This window comes from Vulpes lagopus, chromosome 11 (assembly GCF_018345385.1).
Source record: "Vulpes lagopus strain Blue_001 chromosome 11, ASM1834538v1, whole genome shotgun sequence".
Classification (NCBI taxonomy): Eukaryota; Metazoa; Chordata; class Mammalia; order Carnivora; family Canidae; genus Vulpes; species Vulpes lagopus.
Window position 1 is genome coordinate 15,575,601 of NC_054834.1, and position 12,576 is coordinate 15,588,176.

The 12,576-nt window shown below is 39.2% G+C and overlaps 1 protein-coding gene across 2 annotated transcripts in view; it reads right to left on the reverse strand.

Annotated features, from left to right (window-relative positions):
• LHFPL3 (LHFPL tetraspan subfamily member 3) overlaps positions 1-12,576 on the reverse strand; it is a 558,566-nt gene that overhangs the window by 203,183 nt on the left and 342,807 nt on the right. The gene's annotated exons all lie outside the window — the stretch shown is intronic.

Here is a 12,576-nt window from a genome sequence, read left to right on the forward strand (position 1 = left end):
TGAAATTCTCTGGCAAAGGGCATGCACATTTACAAAGTGGGCAAGCAAGGATGTGAGCCCAAATCTGCCTTTTCTTTCTATCGCCTAACTGCCTTTGTATATAGCTCTCTGCACAGCTTCCAGCCCTTCTGCTTATTTGCTTGTTGTCCTGGTCTTCCTAAACTAAATATATGCTAGGTTTAGTAACTGCATTGTTTACTGCTGGTAGGTCCCTTGGATAGGTGGTAAGTCTCCCCTGGACACTTGCCATTCCACCTGTCACCTTACTTCACCCCCACGGACCTTACCCAGCAGGAACAATGTGTCAATCTTCCAGATTGGAAACACCTAGACACTTGGCCCTGTTTACAAATGAGGAACTTTGCTTCTATTCATTGGCATTTCTCACCAGCTAATTGTTCTTACCACAATACTGAGGATTCAAAAAGGTAGGAGACCCAGCATCAGGTCCTACCCTTTTAGCAGTATCACCTGTCTTCTTGCTTCTTTGTTGCTTTGCATCTTTTACTGTAATACTCGCAGTTCTGCTTCAATAGGGATGGCTCATCTACAGCAATTATACTGTATCAGCAAAGTTGATCCAGTTTTTATTTGATTAAAACCCAACATACTTCCTTTTCCTTTCTTAGGGGTGGTGGCGGTGGCGGTGGTGGTGTTAGACCTCCGGAGCACTCTGAATTTTTCAGTCCATTTTGACACATCATGTCCACAAACCTTTATTTAGATTTCTATCATCACCACTTCCACTTTCAGAAAAAGAAAAAATGGGTGGGGGAGGGGATTAAGGTTTTTATTGAATAAGTAAATTGATTATGTTAATTCAAGCTGTTACTGAGTGTTCTTTGGATATACTTAGGCTAAGACTATTCAGTCTGGGTTCCCAAATCTTCCAGGTAACAATAGACCAGTGTTTTTCAACTTTTTTTTTTTTTGTTATTCTCCTCCAAGGAGCATTTTTTTCCTAAATGGCTCCCTAAAATTTTTTTAATATCTGTTTATGTACTGAAGCCCTTTGGGAAAGGGACAGAAACCAATAAATGGATACAGCCCCCATTGAGAAAGTATACACAGGTGATCAATGTAAATGTAAATTCTATGACATCTCAGATGTTAAAAAATTCTAAACCACTTTTTATGGCCCTTGCTATTTTGGAACAGGGAAAGTGAGGCAAACACTTCTCCATTATGACTCTATTAGCAGACCTAGCTGCATTCCAGTTTATGTAGAACAGAAACTAATCCCTAATTATGTGTGTGGTTATTAAGAATCTCAGATCACAAATTCAGGTATGCAAGAAACTCAAATTCCTGTATTTTTCTATAACGGAACTTAATTCCTATCTCCCCTTCTGCTGGATGTTAGAATCAGCACCTGTTATTATCAAGTCAGGGGCACCTGGGTGGCTCAGTTGGCTAAGCATCTGCCTTCAGCTCAAGTCATGATCCTGGGATCCTGGGATGGAGTCCCATGTGGGGCTCCTTGCTTAGTGGGGAGTCTGCTTCTCCTTCTCCCTCTTCCCCTGCTTATATTCTCTCTCAAATAAATCAATAAAATCTTTAAAAATTATTTATTATCAGGCAATTTAAGGTTGTTATCTCTCTTTTCTCTTGGGTTTTGTTTAAACTCTAGGTAGGCTTATAGAGCTCTGGTCCTAAGTTCCCTGTCAATGTTGGTATCTGCTCAGATTCCCAGGCTTTGAGCTGCTGGTCCAGGTAGGGTACTCTTATATATACCCTGTACCCAAAGGCAAAGCCCTTCAGGTTGGCCAGCTGTCTGTCCTGGGCAGTCCCACTCCTGGCGCCTGGGAGTCACACAACTGCTCCCATACCATGGTGTTGTAATGAGTTTTACTTCTCCCCCATACCCCTCAAGGGTAATGTAGGGAACCCTGGATGCTGTTTGGGGCTTGTCTGCCTAGATACCCAGCTATTCTTTATTGCTGGCTCTGTGCATATTGAGGTTTGGAGCACACCCTGCTAGAGATGTGGCCCCGGGTGGGATGGGGGATAGGACTTCTCATTAGAGACCACCTGTGCTCTCCTAAATCTTCCTTATACCCTGGGGGCACTTTGCTCTCATGACTCTCACTGCTTCCAAATCTTTGGTCTTATGTTAGGAAGTAGGCTTTTTTTTTTTTTTTAAAGCTTGTTTGTTTGTTAAGTAATCTCTCCACCCAATATGGGGCTCAAACTCATGACCTCAAGATCAAGAGTTGTGTGCTCCTCTGACTAAGCCAACCAGATACCCTAGGAATTAGGCTTTTGAAACCCAAGAGTCAAGAATTTGACTCTCTCAACTATCAAAAGAGGAAGGGTAGTAAAAAAAAACAACAATGAAGGAAAACATAAATCTCACCCATCCTTTGGTACTTATTTCTCATATGCTTCTGGATAAGGGACTACTTCCTGACCTTTTTGTTGATCCAGTTTCCATGCTTAACAGATTTATATCACTACAGTTCTGTTTCAGTAGGGCAAGGCATGCTCCATCATTGGAGAATCAAAGATAACTATCCCTCAATGAATCTGGTGAGGTGTGCCCCATTTAGATCTCAAATGCATAAGCCACCTGAGAATCCTTCCTCCTTTCTGAGAGTCTGCTGTGTTGTTTGGACTTTCAACTTAGAGTCTAGGCCCTGGAAGCAGAGGCCAAGTTTGAGATTGGGGTTTAAAATGATGGCGAAGGACCGACTCTGTCCAATTTGTACTTGATCATTCTTAGAGACAGTTGGTGAAGGCAACCCAGGAAAGAACAGACTTTTTGTGGATCAAGCAGTTGAGCTGGAAGTATTAACCCTGAGGCTAAAAGCATGAGGATGGCCACTTGCACGTACTGCCTGGTTAATTCTGACCCTACCAGTTTCATGGGGAAATTTATTCTGAATCTGGCCTTAAAAATTGAACTGAACTTTCTGTACACACTGCTGAGTGTTTGGAATTTAGCCTTTACCACTCTTCTCCAAAGACGGACAAGGCCTCAAGTAGTAGACAGTGCAGAGAGTTCAAGCAGAAATTTATTTTCTTAACCAGAAATTTCAGAAGGTACCCATCCAATAGAAAGTCATTTTTGAAAGTATCCTTCCAATTTTAAAGAAAGACAGGGTCAGCTTCTATTCTCTTCCTCTTGCTATCCCTTCCAGCTAAAAAGCACACTTTGGGCTTCCATCTTCCTCTGCAACACTGGTTGAAAGATCAAACCATGATCACATGCTTGGAATCTTCAGCCCCGCCAACTGTTCTCTGGCGAGGAGGGGGCTAGAAATGGGGTTTGTGATCCATCATGCCTCTGGAATGAAACCTCCACAAAAATCCCCAAACTCCAGGGTTCAGAGAGCTTCCAGGTTGGTGAACAAATGGAAGTGCTGAGGAAGTGGTGCACCACCAGTGTGTTCTCTGCATTTGTAGGTCTGATTCTGCTTTTTGTTTATTCAGTTTTTTAGATCCCACTTATATGATATTTGTCATTCTCAGTCATACTTATTTCACTTAGCATAATATCATCTAGGTCCATCCATGTTGTCTCAAATGGCACAATCTCATCCTTTGTAATGGGTATGTAATATTCTATCATATACATATATGTGTGTATGTACATACACTCTCCACATTTTCCTTATCCATGTGTCTATGATGGACATTTAGGCTGCTTCCATATCTTGGCCATTATCAATAATGCTGCAATAAACATAGGGGTGCATGTATCTTTTCAGTTAGTGTTTTCATTTTCTTTGGGTAAATTGTTGGTCTTTTTTTTAAAGATTTAATTTATTTATTTGAGAGAGACGGAAATAGTAACAGAGATAGTGAGAGAGAACAGAGATGGGCAGCAGAAGGAGAAGCAGGCTCCCCAGTGAGCCCAGAGCCTTATGTGTGGCTCGATCCCAAGACCCTGGGATCATGACCTGAGCTGGAGGTAGATGCTTGATTGACCGAGACACCCAAATGCCCCTGAGTAAAAACTTAATTGTATCATATATTTCTATTTTTAACTCTTTGAAGAAACTTATGTTTTCCACAGTGGCTATAGCAACTTACATTCTTCACCAACAAGACATGAGAGTTCCCTTCCCTCCACATCCTTGCCAACACTTATTTCCTGTCTTTTTGATTTTAGCCATTTACCAGTGTGAGGTGATATTTCATTGTGGTTTTGATTGCATTTCTCTGATGCTGAGCAATGTGGTGTATCTTTTTATAGGTCTGTTGACCATCTGGATGTCTTCTTTGGAAAAATGTCTATTCAGGTCCTTTGCCCATTTTTAAATTTTTTTTTGGTGCTGAGTTGTATAAACTCTTTATATATTTTGGATATTAACCCCTTATTGAATATATAGTTTTCAATTATCTTCTCTCATTCAGTATGTTGCCTTCTGTTTTGATGTTTTCCTTTGATGTACAAAATCTTTTAATTTTGATGTAGTTCCAATAGTTTATTTTTGCTTTTGTTTCCCTTGCCTTAGAAGAGATATCTAGGAAAATGTTGCTACGGCTGATAATAGAGAGTTATTGCCTATGTCCTCGTCTAGGATTTTTTTGGTTTCAGGTTTCACATTGAGGTCTATAATCCACTTTGAGTTTATTTTTGTTATTGTGTTAGAAGGTGGTCCAGTTTCATTGTTTTACATGTGGCTGTCCAATTTCTCCAGCACCACATATTGAAGGGACTGTCTTTTCCCCTTGTGTATTCTTGCCTCCTTTGTCAGAAGTTAATTGATCATACAGAGGAGATGTGGAATTTTGATGTTTTTTTTTTTGTAACTTGGTGATACTATTGAAGTTTCCTAAGAAGCAAAGAATGCAAATCAAAATAATTACCCATCATTATATTGCCCCTCAATTAGTAGAAACTTAAAAACATGCACTAACTCCAAACTTAGTTGGCTTTGTGTTTAGATTAGTACTTAGACTGCTTTTGGCACCATGAATGGATAGCATGTATCAAAGTAAAGGTATCAAATACTCTTTGATTCAGTAAATTTTAGGTGCAACCAATAGTAAGAAATCACCAGTCACCAACTATAAATAAGAATGTTCATCATAACATAATTTGAATTGTAAACAAAGTTAGAAACTACATATCTTTCCAATTAGAGGTGGTTAAATTTTGATACAGTCACAAAATTAAATAATAGAACTCCATCTAATTATCTTCAAATTATATAATACAGGAAGTGTTCAGGACAAGTAGAAAAATCGGGTCACAAAATTCCCCAGTATAATCACACTTCTGCTTGAAGGAAGACTAGTAAGAAACGTACACATGCTCACAGCAGTGGCTCATGTTTTCTAATTTGACTATAATAAGCATGTATTGCTTTTATAGCTAGATACAAATAAGCACCATGAGAAGGAAGAAAAATCCTCCATCTGAATAGGACCTTGAATTCAAATTGTTGCATATTGAAATTAATGTCAAAGCATATGACACAATCAAATCCTAACAATGGCTCAGCAGTTCAGAGGATAAAAATAAACTTGCAAACACACACTAGAACAGAGGGAGGGGGCATATTTATTGAAAAAAAATGTTTTTCCTGTTGGCACAGTTCTAGTCCAGGACTCTATAAAGCCAGACCCTCACTTGACCCTGTGGCACCAGAATAGTTGGTCTTCCCAGAGACTTCAAGGTAACTGTTATCGTAGGGGCTTTAGGCATAAAGAACAAAATCCTGCTGAGCACTGTCAGGTACTCTTTCAGGCACTTGAATTCTCACATTTTATTAGATGAGGTCGCTGAGACTTTGAGCTGTGTTTCCCAAAATTTGGTATACCTACAAGGCACCTGGGGATCTGAAAATGCAGATTCTGATTCAGGGGGCCTGAGGTGAGGCCTGGACTCTGCATTCTAACAAGGTCCCTGGCGAAGCCTGCACTGTGCTTCTTGGATGACACTTTGGGAACAAGAATTATAGAAAAGAGCTCTTGGTCCAAAGTCATATAGCTAATACAAAATGGACATGGGAAGACCTTTTGCCTTTTCTGGTTATTTTAAAATAAAGTAAGATGAGTTTGAAAAAAAGACACGTAAAACATCAGTTTTTCCAGATGCTTACTGAATTATTTCCCACAACTAGTGAGGCTGCTAATAACAATGCTTTGCAATTATGTAGTTCAATATATTTTCAAGGGGTTTTTTGGGCAACTATTAATTTGCTAATCCACCAATTTATCTTGAAGAGCAGCAACTATTATCATCTGTACACTATGACCCAGTTAATTGTATACAGTATCTCCATATCCATTATAGGATTTAACTTGAATCTGGATTTTAAGTAGTATGCACGAGTCACATAGAAGTGTATGAGAATCTAAACCAGGACTGTGTGTGTGGGATCTGCCCTGTGTGTGACCAAGTGTTTTTTTTTTTTTTTTAAGGTTAGAAGAATGATATTTGTTGAGTGAATACATGTGGAAATCAAGTCTTTTGTTAGCTATGTGGTTTAAGCTTGATAAGCCTCAATATCCTTCTTTGTAAAAGACGGAAAAATAAGACCTTGTGGGGGTTAAATGTGGTAACATTTCCTGCCTTCTTCCTTTCTTCTCTCCTTTCCTCCCTCTTTTCCTTCCTTCATCTTTTTTTCCAGCTTTATTAAGATATAGTGGACATATAACATTGTGCAAGTTTAAGGTGTACAATGTAATGATTTTTTTAAAAGATTTTATTTATTTATTTGAGCTAGAGCACAAGTGGAAGGGAGAGGCAGACGGAGAGGGAGAAGCAGAGTCCTCCCTGAGCAGGGAGCCTGAAGTGGGGTTCAATCCCAGAACCCTGGGATCATGACCTGAGCCAAAGGCAGATGATTAATGGACTGAGCCACCCAGGTGCCCCTACAATGTAATGATTTGAAGCACAAATCGTTAAAAAGCAAACCACAGGCCCAAAATAGCATCACTTATATTAAGGCCCCAAGTCCCAGTAAACCAAGACTTAATCTGTAGCCTAACTGTAGTGTCAACTCTCTAGGAATGTAGCCTTTAACCAGTCCACATGGGAATTTCCTGGTCAGCACCCCTTGGGTTTCCCCCTTAGGATGGCGACCTTGCCTAAAAGAATGGATTCTAATAAATTCCTTTTTTTTCCCTTTTTTCTAATAAAGATTTTATTTATTTATTCATGATGGAGAGAGAGAGAGAGAGAGAGAGAGAGAGAGAGGCAGAGACACAGGCAGAGGGAGAAGCAGGCTCCATGCAGGGAGCCCGACGTGGGACTTGATCCCGGGACTCCAGGATCATGCCCTGAGTTGAAGGCAGATGCTCAACCGCTGAGCCACCCAGGCATCCCTCTAATAATTTCCTTTTATCTGCTCCCCTCTACCTTTAAAAGCCTTTCCTTTTCTGTAGCCCCCTAGAGCTCTCCTCTACTTTCTAGATGAGATGCTACCTCATTCATGAATGGATTAATACAGCCAATTAGATCTTTAAAATGTACTCAAATTTTTGTTATGTAACAGTACATACTGAGAAATGATTATACAATAAGACTAGTTAACACGTCCTTTACCTCAGATAATTACCACTTTTTAAATTGTAGTGAGAACATTTAAGACAAACTCTCTTGGCAATGTTCAAGTATATTATATAGTATTGTTAACTACAATTACCATGCTGCCCATTTGCTCCCCAGAACTAATTAATTTTAAACTGGAAGTCTGTGCCCTTTGACCTTATTCTTCCTTTTTTCAATAAATAATTTTGGAATACATATTTTGTGCCAAGAACTATTTTAGATGCTGTTTAGAGATACTACAGTAAATAAGACAGAAAACACCAGGGCTTACTAGCACACAGAAACAGAAACAAAAACAAAAATAAAACAGAAGAAAACCAAAAAGCAAACAGGTAAGATATGTTAAGTATGCAGAACAATTCATTTCACTTAATCACTGCTTAATAAATTAAATACTGTTATTAATACACCAGAAAAGAGGCTGTATTTCATATGATGCAATCTTTTCAAATATATGTTTACTTTCCTATATGAAATAACAATATTTGAAAAACTTAAGTTTGGTAGAGGTTTGATGGATGCTATAGTTCTGTGTAGTCAGCCAGTAACTCACTCATTCAAGAAACATTTAGAACCAGACTAACTTTTTCTCCTTCAGATGTTTTCCTTCTTGTGTTTTGGCTCTTGGGGAGAACTCACCCAGTCTAGGAACTTCCAAACTTCACTTGTTTTTTTTCACCTCCATCAAATCATCTTTTTCTTTCTTTTTTTTTTTTTTTTTAAGGTCCTGGTTCTTCCAAGCAATGGTCTCTCAGAGATGACAGCGAGCATCTCCCATTAAACGATTCCAGGTAATGTGTCATTTTGTAATGTAAATACTCTTTCCTGTAAAACTATAGAACAAAACCTACAATAGGCCTTTGGGACCAACTTCCCTAGAAGGACTTGAGGTGTATTAGGCACTGCAGGGGTAGTTGCTTTGAAGCCCCCTGAGGTATGAATGATATGTGAGAACCAGAACATAGTAGGGCTTGATAAAAGGAAGTATGGGGGGATAAAAGGAGGTATTCAAGGAGCAAAAGGACTTCAAAAACCCCTAAACCACATCAGAATATGTGCTCATGTCGCCCACAATCCTGGGCAGAAATGATTAATGAGCAATCCCCTGTGCTGGTGAACATTCCTGCAACCATGACAAACGATAAAAGCTGTCACATAGGAAGTGCTATACCATCCAAATAGGGCAAATCTGTTTTCGGCCTGGAGACCAATTAGGAAATTACTCCTGCTGCCAAAGGAGTGGGATATAACTCCACCCATTCCCCTGGCACAGGGAGCAGCACAGCCAACAGCAGAGGCAGTGAAATAGGGCCCATTTTCCAGGGGAGCACCTAACACTCAGTGCTCTGCACGCTTATCTTACTGCTTTTCCTCTTCCCTGTGACTCTCAAGGAAATATCCTGCTTCGGACAGGGTAAGTTGGAGAAGCCAATTAATCAGACCAGCAGAGGTGTTGAGCCATCGGGTAGACGAGTCCAAAGCTCAGGGAGAAGTCTGAGCTGGGATAAAAATGTGAACCTTGTTGAATTGCATGAGATCACCCAGGGAAAGAACGCAGGCATGGAGAAGCAGAGGGCAAGGGGTTATTTCAAATAGAAAGCTTCCATCTGAGAAAGCAAAGCTCCAGAGCACTCACTATTATACTATTTGGCCCCTCTTTCTTCTGAGTTGAGAGACCACCTGAGTTTTCTTTGAGCTCTTCTTTCATAGCAAGCCTAGTAGAAATCTCGAAAAACAGAGTGGAGCGTGCATTTTTTTTGACTTTTGATCTCACCAAGGTACATTCTTAGTGGGAAAAATGTGTCAGACACAAATGACAAGTACTTGCCTAACAGAACTCCAAGAAACAAGGGAAGAAAAGTATATGCAAATCTGACGTTTGGCTGTGGACCACAGCGAGTAAGTTCCATTCAAGTTCTAAGTGTGGCTTTGCCTCCTCCTATTTGACCAGCATTCCAATTTATGTTTTGATTTACATTAAAAAAAAAGATTTTATTTATTCATGAGAGACACACACACACAGAGAGAGGGAGAGAGAGAGAGAGGCAGAGACACAGGCAGAGGGAGTAGGCTCCATGCAGGGAGCCCGATGTGGGACTTGATCCCGGGTCTCCAGGATCACACCCTGGGCTGAAGGCAGGCACTAAACCACTGAGCCACCTGGGCTGCCCTACATTTTGATTTAAAGTGAGTAGACACATTCCTATGGTCTTCAAGAGGTCGAATGTCATTCCTAACTCTTGAATATGGGAGTGACTCTTCTCATGAACACGATAGGCAGAAATACAGCTACGTGACTTCAAGGTTGGGTCATAAAAGCCATTGAGGTTTAAGACTTCCTCTTTCGGGTTACTAACTCTGGATGAAGTCAACTGCCATGTAAAGAGGATACTCAAGCAGCCTCGTGGCAAGATCTATGTGCTGAGACTTGGGTTTCTACCAACGCCCAGTAAGGAACTGAGGCTTCTTGCCAACAAGTCATATTCGAAGTGGATCCTCCACATGGAGGCTCAAGTTAAGGCTTCAGACCACCAGAGCCCTGGTGGACAGCTTGACTACAATGTCATGAGACACTCTGATGCAGAACCACCCAGCTAAGCTGCTCCCAGATTCTACACCTTCAGAAACTATATGACTAAGATATGTTTAAGTTGCAAAGTCTTGGATAAATCTGTCACACAGCAATAGATAACTAATAAATATACATTATGAATTATCATTTGAAGTATATCTTCTACTTTTTGTTATTTTTTTTAAAAACTTATTGGGTTCTTAATTTAATTTCCCAGGGGACTTCTCAGACTAATGTGAAAAGACAAAACAAAAAATATTCATATGTTATTTTTAAAATGCAAAAACAAGTGAAGCCTATGGCCACACTAAGTTAAATGCAGAGTTAATTGCAATGTAATGGAAGGCTAATTGAAATTTTTATTGTGGGTATATAATTATAACTAAATGCTTCTGCCATAATTTCATTATTTTTAAAACATTATTCTCCCATCAGAGTATAATCATTATATTACCTTAAGCGTTTTAAAATTTAATAATCCTGGTTAAAAAGAATTAAGAATTGTGACTTTGTATCCTAGTCAAAAACAGACTGTAGATTTTTGGGAAGCTTTTAAATACATTAACTACAACAAAATAACTCTTAAAACATAAGCCACATACGCAAATAATATCAGAAAAGAGAAGGTCTTCTGTCCTCTTTTTAAGAGGTTATTATAGGGTAGTACTTCATATGAAACTCTTAAAGTAACATGTTGCACAGTCGGTAGTAGTAATAAGTCTGTTCAAAAAGCAACATTTGGGGGAAGTGGTGCCTGTGTGACTCAGTCAGTTAAGTGTCTGCCTTCAGCTCAGGTCATGATCCTGGGGATTGAGCCCTGCATGGGGCTCTCTGCTCAGTGGGGAGTATGCTTCTCCCTCTCCCTCTGTGCTCAGTCTCTCTGTCTCAAATAAATAAAAATCTTTTAAAAAGGCAACATTTTAGGGCTTTATCCCAGGACCCTGGAATCATGACCTGGCCAAAGGCAGATGCTTAACTGACTGAGCCACCCAGGTGCTCCAAGTTCTGGCAGTTTTTTGGTGGAGTCTTTAGGGTGTACTATGAATAGAATGTCATCTGCAAATAGTGAAAGACTTACTTCTTCCTTACCAATTTGGATGCCTTTTATTCCTTTTTCTTGTCTGATTGCTGTTGCTAGGACTTCAGTACTATGTTGAATAAGAGTAGTAAGAGTGGACATCCTTGTCTTGTTCCTGATCTTAGAGGAAAAGCTGTTTTTATACCATTGACTATAATGTTAGCTGTGGGTTTTTCATATATGGCCTTTATTATGTTGAGGTATGCTTCCTCTAAACCTACTTCATTGTAAGTTTGATGAATGGATGCTGTACTTTGTCCAGTGCTGCTTCTGCATATATTGAGATGATCATATGGTTTTCACCATTCTCTTGTTGATGTGATATATCGCATTAAATGGTTCATGTATACTAAACCACCCTGGCATCCCTGGAATAAATTCCGCTTGATCACGGTGAATGATTTTTTTTTTTAATGTATTGTTGGATTTGAATTGCTATAATTTTGTTGAGGATTTCTGCATCTATGTACATAAAAGATATTGGCTTGAATATACAATGGATATACAATGGGGGAAAGATACTCTCTTCAATAACTGGTGCTGGGAAAACTGGACAGTACCATGCAAAAGAATGAAATAAGACCATTTTCTTACACCATACACAAAAATAAACTCAAAATGGATTAAAGACCTAAATGTCAGACCTGAAACCATACAACTCCTAGAACAAAACATAGGCAGTCATTTCTTTGGCATTAGCCAAAGAAATATTTTTCTAGATATGTCTCCTTAGGCAAAGGAAACATCAACAAAATTAAACTATGGAGACTACGTCAAAATAAAAGACTTTTGCCCAGTGAAAGAAACTATCAACAGAACAAAAAGATAACCCACTGAATGGTAGAAGATATTTGCAAATGATATATGCAATAAGGGGTTAATATCCAAAATGTTTAGAGAACTTGTACAACTCAGCAACAAAAGCCTCACAAATAATCCAATTGAAAATGAGCAGAGAACCTGAATAGACATTTTTCCAAAGAAGACATACAGATGGCCAACTGACACATGGAAAGATGCTCAGTACCATAATCTTGAGGGAGGTGCAAATCAGAACCACAATGAGAGATCACCTGATACCAGTTGGAATGGCTAGGATAATAAAGACAAGAAATAACAAGTGCTGATGAGGATGTGGACAAAAAGGAACCCTCGTGCACTGTTGGTGGGAATAAAAAATTGATACAGTCACTATGGAAAACAGTATGGAGATTCCTCAGAAAAATAAAAATAGAATTATCATATGATGCAGTAATTCCATTACTCGGCATTTACTCAACGAAAATGAAAACACTAATTTGAAAAAAAATATGTACCCCTATGTCTATTGTAGCATTATTTGCAGTAGATAAGATATGGAAACAGCTTAAGCATTCATTCATAGATGAACGGATAAAGAAGATGTATTATATATCCTAT